The following is a 10898-nucleotide window of genomic DNA, read 5'->3' as shown; positions in this document are numbered from 1 at the left end:
GGCAGCCCAGCCAGTGTGGCTCAATGGTTGAGCATTGACCTAGGAACCAGGAGGTCACAGTCTGATTCCCGGTCAGGGCACACGCCTGGGTTGCTGTGTAGGAGGCAGCAGATCAATGATTCTCATCATTGATGTTCCTATCTCTCTCTCCCTCTCACATCCTCTCTGCAATCAATAAAGATACATTAAAAAAAAGAAGTATAAATTGACCCAGCCAATATAGCTCAGTAGTTGAGCACCGACCTATGAACCAGAAGGTCACAGTTCAATTCTGGGTCAGACCACATGCCAGGGTTGAAGGCTTGACCCCCAGTAGAGGGTTTGCAGGAGTCAGCCAAAGCAACACTCAGCTTCCCCCAAATGGGACACAAGCCCCGCCACCACCCCAGAAAGACAGCCCACCAAATCACAGCCAACACTGCCAAGACCCCATGGTGCAAAATGGAGCCCACAATCCAGCCCAGCCCAGCCCAGGAATGGGTCGATGTGGGCGCTGGGTAATGATGTCACATAGCAACACCTGGCTTCCTCTCCCTAGCAACAACTAGCCTCCTTGCAGTTTCTTCAGCACAGGAACACGACTTGCTTTATAGCCAGGTGCACACATTTCGCACTTTAACCAAATGTCTGTGAAGTGTTTTCTTGTGCCTCATCTCATTTGATCCTCACAGAAGTCCTGGAGTCTGTCAATAGGAGACTCGATGCAATCCTATTTTCTTTTCGTTAGCCAGAAAATGGAGATTTAGAAAGCTTAGAAACTTGACCCGACTGAAAAGAAGTAAGAAATGGTGGACCTTGGAAATGACTTCAGGTTTTCTCACTGTGCAGAATATAGTCAAACACTGCTGCAGTTAAACATTTTGTTCTACCCTTTGTTCTCCCTGTGTGAGCTACAATAATAACCTGCTTTGTGTTGATATTTACTGCTGTGTTGCAGACAATTACCTGAAAGAGAAGTTGGGGTACTTCACTGGGCTGGAAAAAGTTTAGCTAAATCAAAAAGCAGGTCTAACTAAGCAAGTTTATTCTATATCTATAAAAGGCTAAGTTGACTTGTGCATGTGCAATACATATAAAGCTCTTGCTGGCGCCAATCACACGCATGTTTCCATCTGTCATTGTTGATCGTGAATTCGGTTGACCCTTGTATTATAGAGAAAGGGCAAATAGTGATATTAAAATATTTCTTCTAATTAATTTCCTTTCAATGTGCACGAATTCGTGCACCAGGCCACTAGTACTGTGATGACAATGTATGGTGTCACATGGGTAGTAGACATATCAGTGTGTTCACAGTTATATAAATGCCTAATCTCTGTGTTGTACACCTGAAACTAATATAATTGTATATCAACTGTAATTGAAAAACTTTTTTAATTAACAAAAAAAGATAATGAAAGATTCTCAGCACAGTCACAGCACTCAAGAAATGTTTATCAACCTCCCTACTACCCACCCACCACCAATATGCATCTGCAAGAAGACTTCTAAAGGACAGAAAGCCCACTATTTCCAGAGTAATGCATTCCTTGGCCTCAGCAGTTCTGACCAGTTTGAAAGTATTTCTGAAACTTCCACCCTCTGGCCCAGAAAACGAACAAATCTAATCTCTCTTGACTTTCTACTTTTCAGATACTTGAAGACTTCTGCCCAAGGTCTTATTCCAGACCAGTATCTTCCACTCCTTCCATTGTTCCTCCTTTGCCCTGGTTTTAAAGGTCTTTATCCTCATGCTCCTCATGCACCTGGTCTGTCTGATTGTGGCTCTTTTAGAGTATGTCACCCAAGACTGAACCAAATGTCTGTGGTACCATCAGAGCAAAGAAAGACTGTAGCTTCTTCGTAGGACTTACTGCCTTGCATTCACACAGGAAAGTTCTTGGCACCTGCTATTGACTCACTGAGCTCGCAGTCAACTAAAACCTCCAAGATTTTTAAGTATGTGCTATGTTGGAGCATTTCTACCCTCCCTTGTGTTTTTGAGCCAACTTCAGGTCAGCTAAGGACAGGCCTTAGACCTCCCACTTACTACATATTTTAGGATATGTGGAAAAAAAGAATAGAAGTTGGAAGTTAGTCTAAAACCACCACAACCAAAGTACATTTGGAAAAAGGCCAGCATTTGTGTATAAAGACCATAGCGCTGAGCAAATTGTGTGTGTGTGTGTGTGTGTGTGTGTACACGTAATGTGATCTCAATTGAGCAAAAATGTACACGCACAGCCCAAGCCAGTTTGGCTCAGTGGATAGAGCGCTGGCCCATGGACCAAAGGGTCAGGGCATGGGCGGGAGGCAACCAATCGATGTGTCTCTCTCACATCGATGTTTCTCTCTCTGTGTGTGTCTCTCCCCCGCCCTTCCACTCTCTCTAAAAAAAAAAAATCAGCCGAAACCGGTTTGGCTCAGTGGATAGAGCGTCGGCCTGCGGACTGAAAGGTCCCATGTTCAATTCCGGTCAAGGGCATGTACCTGGGTTGTGGGCACATCCCCAGTGGGGGTTGTGCAGGAGGCAGCTGATCGATGTTTCTCTCTCATCGATGTTTCTGACTCTCTGTTTCTCTCCCTTCCTCTCTGTAGAAAATCAATAAAATATATTTTTTAAAAAATCAATGGAAAAATATCCTCAGTAAGGATTAACAAAACAAAACAAAAATGTACATGCACATATGCACAAAAGGCTAGAATGAAATTGAGTATATTAATAATGTTTTTTTCTCAGTGACAAGACTTGAGGTGGTTTCTTTTCTAGTTACACTTTTCCATAATTTTCCAAATGTGTTGTTTATATTACTTTTATAATCAAGATCTTTTTTCAGCAAAATCAGAAAAAAATAATTTAAAATATCAGAGAAATGGAATAACAAAAAAAATGAGAAAAGTTAACATAAATAAGAAACAAAGATAACAGACTAGGAAAAAACATTTGTAATATATAAAACAAAGGATTTGTATCGGGAACATCTAAAGGATTTTTAACAAATCAATAAGAAAAAAAAACCACTAGAAAAACGTGCAAAGAATATAAATAGGCAATCACAGAAAAGAAAATACAAGTTGCCAAATATACAAAATGATGCCCAACATCAGTAGTAACCAGGGAAACAGAAATTAAAACTGAGATTGGCAACAATTTTCAAGCTTCATAATAACAAAAGAATGTAAATTGGCACAGCCACTTTACAGGCAATTGGACATCTATTAAATCCATATCTCCGCAATGCCCCTTCTAATTATCTACCGTAACTCCATGTGCATATAGAGGTATATACAAAGATAATTACATAATATTGCTAACAAAAAATAATTTGGAATCAACCTAAATGCCTGCCAGTAGGGGAATGGCTAAATAGAATGTGACATCCTATATAATAAAAGGGTAATATGCAAATTGACCAAACGGCGGAACGACCAGTCGCTATGATGCACACTAACCACCAGAGTGCAGACGCTCAACGCAGGAGCTGCCTCCTGGTGGTCAGTGCGCTCCCACAGGGGGAGCGCCACTCAGCCAAAAGCCAGGCTCACAGCTGTCAAGTGCAGCGGTGGTGGCAGGAGCTGTGGCCCAGCAGCAAGAAGTGTGGAGGGGCAGTTTTAATGTTTTAAAAGATAAATGTATTCATAGATTGCCTGTGTAATGAAAAATTAATTTTTTAAAATGCAAAAAGACAGGACATTTGGTTTCCTGAGTTTCAAAAGTAAAGCAAGTGTCCCAGGTTGCCAACCTCACATGCCAAAAGCCTTCTAAAAGAGGGTTCGGGAGCCTGAGGAAGCAATGAGAAGCCCTAAGCAGCTTGCTTGGGGTCTCTAACTGAACATTGCCTGAAGGGCCTGGGCAGTGCTTGGCAAGAGAAGCCATCCCACTGTGGCCTTGGAGGCCCCTCACCAAACTTCCTGCCCAAGCATCCACATAGCTGTCCTTCGCCTCTAATTCCCCAGAATACCATAAACTCTGAGTCACTCCGAATGTGAGCAGCATTCACAGGCCACTCATCAGGTTTCTGTTTCTTGGCAGAAGCTCTCAGAGAAATGCAAGCATAGCTCAACACCCTGGCCTGGGGCCTAGAAACAGCCTTCTGCTGCCCACAAACCTTTCTGCCAGGAAGTGTTTGGTCTTGGTTCCTTCCAATCAGCTCAGAGTTCTCCTCTTTTTTTTTCTTTCTTTTTTTTTTAATCTTTCTCTAACAGCATAGGGTCAGCACTTACTGTGATAAATCCCAGTACAGGCACTATGTGAGAAGATAATCAGAACACAGTTAGTCTAAATAGAACTATCTAATCCAACCCGAGAGATGAGACATACATAAAAGACTTAGGAGCACCTACATCTCTTCAAAAATATGCTTTGAGCTCCTACCACGTGCCTAACACTGATCAACAGAGATACGAGTGCCTGCCCTCCTGGAGGTTTCTGACTGCCTGGAAAAATGGGCTTTCAATAAACAATTATTTTACTACAACTTTGGTAAGTGCTATGCAGGAAAAGTAAACGATGCTATGAGGGAGAATGGGATAGGGGCTAGATTTTGAAGGAGAGAGAGGGTCAGGAGACATTTCCCTGAAGAAGTAACATCTCAGCTGAAACCTGAAGGATGATTAGGACTTAAGTAAAAAGTGAGAGACGGGTTTTCTTGGAGGGATGGGGAATTCCTGAAATAGGGACCAGTAGGTACAAAGGCCCTAAAGTAGAGATGAGCTTTGGGTGTATTTGTGGAGAGATCAGGAGCCTGGAGAGAAAGGGAGAAATAAATAGCCAAAAATGGTCCTGGAAGGAGGCAGGTAGACCTAGAGCATTGCCAGGGGTGGGCAAACTTTTTGACTCGAGGGCCACAATGGGTTCTTAAACTGGACCGGAGGGCGGAACAAAAGCATGGATGGAGTGTTTGTGTGAACTAATATAAATTCAAAGTAAACATCATTACATAAAAGGGTACAGTCTTTTTTTCAATAGTTTTATTCATTTCAAACGGGCGGGACCCGGCCCGGGTTTGCCCACGGCTGTCCTAGAGCGTTGTAGACCATATAAATGATCTGGAACCTTACCGTAAGTGCCATGGAGAGTAATTAAGGGCTTTAAGGAGAGTAGGGGGCAGGGATCGGATCTGCAGTTTAAATGAATGGAATGTAACAACTAATCAATTGCCTCATACACTCATGAAAATTAATTTATTTGACGCAAGCAAAAATTTCTTATATGCCTGTTGGAAACTTGCATTGAATTTTTACAGAGTGAGAGAGACAAGATCTGCAACTTTTATCACAATTGTTTTATTTATGGAATACCTACCAGGTGGTAGACACTGGAAATCCAAATTGATCCCCTAGCTACACTTTACCCCAGAGTGGCTGAACATCTAGTTCAGAAATCAGACATGGGTAAAACATGAAGGTATGCCTGATGAATGACCCCAAAGAGCCTCAGAATTTCAAGAGAGATGGATTACTGAGGAGAAACTAGAGTCAGAACCAGACACATAGAGGTACTACTTTATGCCTGCTAGGATAGCTACAATAAAAATTTTTTAAAAAGGTAAAATGGTGTAGCCTCTGTAGAAAACAGTTTGGTGGTTCCTCAAAAAGCTAAGCATAAAGTCACCATATGATCCAGCAATTCCACTTCTGGGTACTAGTATATACCCAAAATGAAAACAGGGACCCAGATACTTGTATGCCATCATAGTAGCATTATTCACAGTGATCAAAAGTAGAAGCAACTCAAGTGCCCATCAGCACACGCATGGATAAACAAAATATTATCCATGCATGTGTCGGATTACACACATCCAGTAACGTACTTGTTCTTAACCCATGTAAGGGATAAGAACATGCTCTCATCAGCAACAATAGCTCATCACAACCCTGATTCTCAGAAACGTCAGGAAGCCTGGATTCTCGGTGGTGTCCTTTGTGCAGTGCACCTTCCTGGAGAGAGAACAGTATTTCTCAGTAGTATCAGAGAATTAGTCCTGCATCTTAGCCATCCCCTCCAGCCCTGATGCATGCTGAGCCCTACTTGGGTTCCACTCTAGTCCTTCCCAATGATACTGAACACCCACTTTGTCTTTTTAAGATTGGGCTTTGGTAAGCAAGAAAGTGGCTCTGGTTCTCAGACCTAAAAAGTGAGGCCTCACCCAAGGATATACAACAGCCATTTGAATAGGGATTTGTAACAGTAATGTATTATTTTCTTCGATCGGTGGTTCTCAAAATTTACCAGGAATAAGGGTTGACTGGGGAGCTTTCTAAAAGGCAGATCCCAGAGCCTATCCCAGTCTCTGGCCCTGGGCCTGAGAACTTGAAATTTAAACAAACTCCCTAGCTAATTCTGATGCAGATGGTCCACGAGTTGTCTGATAATGCTACCTACCTACCTCATGCCTGCTTACGACAGTAATCAATGTTGCCATGACAGTAGCCAATCCGAGCCACCTCCTGCTGCTGCCTGCTGCCCAGGCAACAATTGACTTTTTGGGTCTCTTCCTTGTTTGTTAGCCCAAGGAGCCCCTGTGAACAATAGCCTTCTGATACTGCAGAAACTACCATCGACCCAAACAAAGAAACTGATTCATGGTTGCAGAATCAGGGATTATGAATTCCTACGTCATCTCACTTTCAGAACACCAGTCTCTTAATCCCCTTTCTTGGCTCCACTTCAGATGTCAGGTAGTCACCCTCAGTGACTGCATTTCATTGGCGTGAACAGGGTGCAGTCCCCAAGACCCAGACAGTTTTCCAAGCCTGCCACAAGTCAGGGTCCTCCCTGACCTGGCACCTACAGAGTGTCTTGTAATATGTGTCCTATTGATTGAAAAGTAAATATATCTTCTCTCATATAAGTATAGATCATTCCGTGTACTACTTTTACTTGCAGCAAACCCAAAAGAGTACTTGTCAACTAATTTTTTTGGTCAGATACTATCTAAAAAAAATCCATAATAATAGGAGAGAGACTAGGTTAAGTACTGGGATCTGCACTTAATTCCTTAGCAGGTGTGGTAAACCGAATAATGGCCTAACCCAGGGGTGGGCAAGCTTTTTGACTCGAGGGCCACAATGGGTTCTTAAACTGGACCGGAGGGCCGGAACAAAAGCATGGATGGAGTGTTTGTGTGAACTAATATAAATTCAAAGTAAACATCATTACATAAAAGGGTACGGTCTTTTTTTCAATAGTTTTATTCATTTCAAACGGCTGGATCCAGCCCACGGGCCGTAGTTTGCCCACGGCTGGCCTAATCCATGGAACCTGCAACTATGTTAGTTACATGGCAAATGAGAATTAAGATAGGAGATGAGCTCTAGCTGGCGTGTTTCAATGGATAGAGCATCGGCCTACGGACTGAAGGATAGCAGGTTTGATTCTGGTCAAGGGCATATACCTGGGTTGTGGGCTCAATCCCCAGTAGAGGGTGTGCAGGAGGCAGCCAATAAATTATTCTCTCTCATCATTGATGTTTCTATTTCTCTCTCTCCCTCTCCCTTCCTCTCTGAAATCAATAATAATTAAAAAAAAGATAGCAGATGGAATTAAGTTTGTTAATCAGTTGACCTTATATAAGGAGAGTATCCTGAAATTTCCTGGTGGAGCCCATGTAATCACAAGGCTCCTTAAATGTAAAAGGAGGAAAAACAAGAGTCAGTGTCAGAGTGCTGAGATATGAGAAAGACTTGATGGTCATTGCTAGCTATTAAGATGGAAGGGGCCATGGGCCGTGGAATACCTGCAGACTCTAGAAGCTGGAAAAGGAAAGAACATTGATTCTCCTCTAGAGCTTCCAGAAGGAACACAGGAACACAACCATATGACACTTTTTTAAAATAAATCTTTATTGTTCAGATTATTGCAGATGTTCCCCTTTTTTCCCCCCATAGCTCCCCTCCACCCGGTTTCTACTCCACCCCATGCCCTTACCTGTCCCCCACCCCCGTGACTGTCCTCATCCATAGGTATACGATTTTTGTCCAATCTCTTCCCACACTCCTCACACCCCTTTCCCCCCGAGAATTGTGAGTCCACTCCTTTTCTATGCCCCTGATTCTATTATATTCACCAGTTTATTCTGTTCATCAGATTTTTTTATTGATTTTTAGATTCATTTGCTTGTTGATAGATATGCATTTGTTGTCACTTTGTTGTTCATAATTTTATATCTTTACCTTTTTCTTCTTCTTCCTCTTCTTAAAGAATACCCTTCAGCATTTCATATAATACTGGTTTGGTGTTGATAAACTCCTTTAGCTTTTTCTTATCTGTGAAGCTCTTTATCTGACCATCAATTCTAAATTATCGCTTTTCTGGGTAGAGGAATTTTGGTTGTAACATCTTGCTATTCATCACTTTGAATATTTCTTGCCACTCCCTCTGGCCTGAAAAGTTTCTGTTGAGAAGTCAGCTGACAGTCTCATGGGAGCTCCCTTGTAGGTAACTAACTGCTTCTGTATATTATTTTTAATTTCAGACAGTGTATGCTTAATTTCTGACTGGTCCTTTTCCATTTTTTTGGCATTCTCATTAAGATCCTTGAAGGTCTCACTAAGTTCCTCAGAGGTCTCACTAAGTTCCTCAGAGGTTTCTAGAAGATTCTTGAGTAACCTTATAATGGTGGTTTTGAACTCTATATCCAGTAGTTTGCTTTCCTCCATTTCTTTCATTCATGACATGTTTCTTTGTCTCCGCATTTTGACTGCTTCCAAAAATGTTGATACGAGTGGCTTTATGTGGTAGGTATCGTATAGGGCCCAGTGGCTCAGCCTTCCCAATCACCTTAGGTGGACACTATTGGTGCCCCTCTTTCTGGGCTGGGTGCATAGTCTTGTTGTAGTTAAGTCTTGATTGCTATTGGTATAACTGGGAGGAATTGACCTCCAGGCCAGTTGGCTGTGAGGACCCGCTGTGTCTATAGTGGAAGAACTGCTGTGCTGGAGACAACCTTATGGGGCAGGACTTGCTTCATTGGGGCTTTGGTGCTCACTGAGTCTGCCTCTTGAGTATGTCCCTTATGAATGTGAGGAGTTGAAATCTGGTATCTGACCACTGGGTACACTGGCTCCTGGACTTCCAAGGAGGTGCAAATGCAGTCACTGCCTGAGGCCACCCAGCAGGAGCTACAACGAGATCTGCAGATTTCTCCTTTTTGTTTGGGGTTTGGAAGTTTTGGAGCTCTCTGACTCAGCTGCAGTTTGTTAGGTTAGGCTGCGAAAGGACAGGCCATTCATATGCAAAAGCCACTGCACACAGCTTGGGTGGGTTAGTAAACTGGGTGGGGCAGGGTCTCAGGGAATCACCAGGGCAGAGCAAACAGCGATGGCTGCCAGTCAGCTGTCTCAGCATCTCCGAGTCTCCACATCTCCAAGTCCCCGAGTCCTGAGCCCCCACGCAGTAACAATGATCCCTGCTCACACCTCTGCAAGAAAGCCACCCTTGCTTTCTGACCCAATGTCAGACAGTCCAGTTTCTCTCCGTAGGAGTCTGGGTCCCCAGAGTCTCCCTGGAAACTGGAGTTCAGAGCAGCCGGGAGCTCGTATCTCCCTTCAAATTGAAAAAAAAACAGCACATTCAGTTGCCAGCCCGTTTCGCACGCCTCTGTACCTCTGCTCTTCCGCACCTCTGCACCTCCTACCCAGTCTCAATGCACTTTTTTCTTTCCTTCTAGTTGTAGAACTTCCACTCAGCCAGCTTTCCCATGGTTCTGGATGATAGCCATTTTGTCTTTTAGTTGTAGATTTGGTGTAGTTGTGAGAGACAGCATGTACAGGTGTATACCTTATGCCACCATCTTGGTTCTCCTAACACTTTGATTTTAACCCACTGAAAATCATTTCAGACTTCTAACCTCCAGGTTTCCAGGAGCCTTGTCTTTTTTTGTTGTTGTTGTTACTCAAAAAAGCTTCATTTTAAAATTTATTTAGCTTTCTGACTCTGTGCTTGTGCCTTCAACACTTTCACGACGATTTTCTGCTCCTCAATAAGGAAAGCACCCTTGATCCTGTCCCGGACACATCTGGCACACATGGATCCACCGTAGGCCCTGCTGACGTGTTTTTTCGTTTTAGACAACCTCATTAGAACTTTAGGTCTCACAGCACGAACTCCGCGAAGTCGGCCTGGGCACACGCCACACGCAGACTTGGGTGCTTTCCCAACCTTCTTGGTATAAAAGTAAACAATCCTATTACCAGGGGTTTGGGACAGCCTGGTTTTGTTGGAGGCTGTGTTGTAGGACAGCCTCTGACGGTATGTCAAACGCTGGACCATGGTGAATACCTAAACAGAAGTCACTGTCCCCGGAAGAGCCAGGAGCTTGTCTTTGAACCAGGTAAACTGATTCAGAAAACCTGCTGAATATTTTTAAAAACTTTTTGAAAGGACAGATTATATTTTGAAGAGCCAAATTCATGTACATTTTGTGGGGAGGGGCTTAAATGTTGATGTGTTTTGTTTTTCCCTTTTCTCTTAAATGAAAGATAACATATATGTACAGAAAAATGCACAAATTATTTTCACAGAGTAAACACACGTATTTGGTCACCATCCAAATCATGGTATAAAAGCTAACCAGAAGCTTAAAAACTCACAGCATACCCCCTCCCAGATACTACTTCACTTCCCATGGATAATGACTACTCTGACTTTCAAGTCCATGTATGTATTTTTGCCCGTTTTTGAACTTTATGTAAACAGACTCATACAGTATGCATGCTATTGTGACTGGCTTCTTTCACTTAACGTTATATTTATAAGATGCATCCATATGTAGCAATCATTTGTCTATTTTCTTTTTGAAAATATATTTTTATTGATTTTAGAGAGGAAGGGAGAGGGAGAGAGAGAGAAACATCAATGATGAGAGAGAATCATTGATCAGCTGCCTCCTGCACGCCCCCAACTGGGAATAAGCAAC

At 42.8% G+C, this 10898-nt stretch overlaps 1 pseudogene; it reads right to left on the bottom strand.

Annotated features, from left to right (window-relative positions):
• Positions 1-9868: 9868 nt before the first annotated feature.
• Positions 9869-10294, bottom strand: LOC102759627 (annotated as a pseudogene).
• Positions 10295-10898: the final 604 nt, after the last annotated feature.

The sequence above is a fragment of the Myotis davidii genome, unplaced genomic scaffold (assembly GCF_000327345.1).
Source record: "Myotis davidii unplaced genomic scaffold, ASM32734v1 scaffold332, whole genome shotgun sequence".
NCBI lineage: Eukaryota > Metazoa > Chordata > Mammalia > Chiroptera > Vespertilionidae > Myotis > Myotis davidii.
The sequence above is the reverse complement of the archived record's forward strand: the minus strand, read 5'-3'. Positions and strand labels throughout refer to the sequence as shown.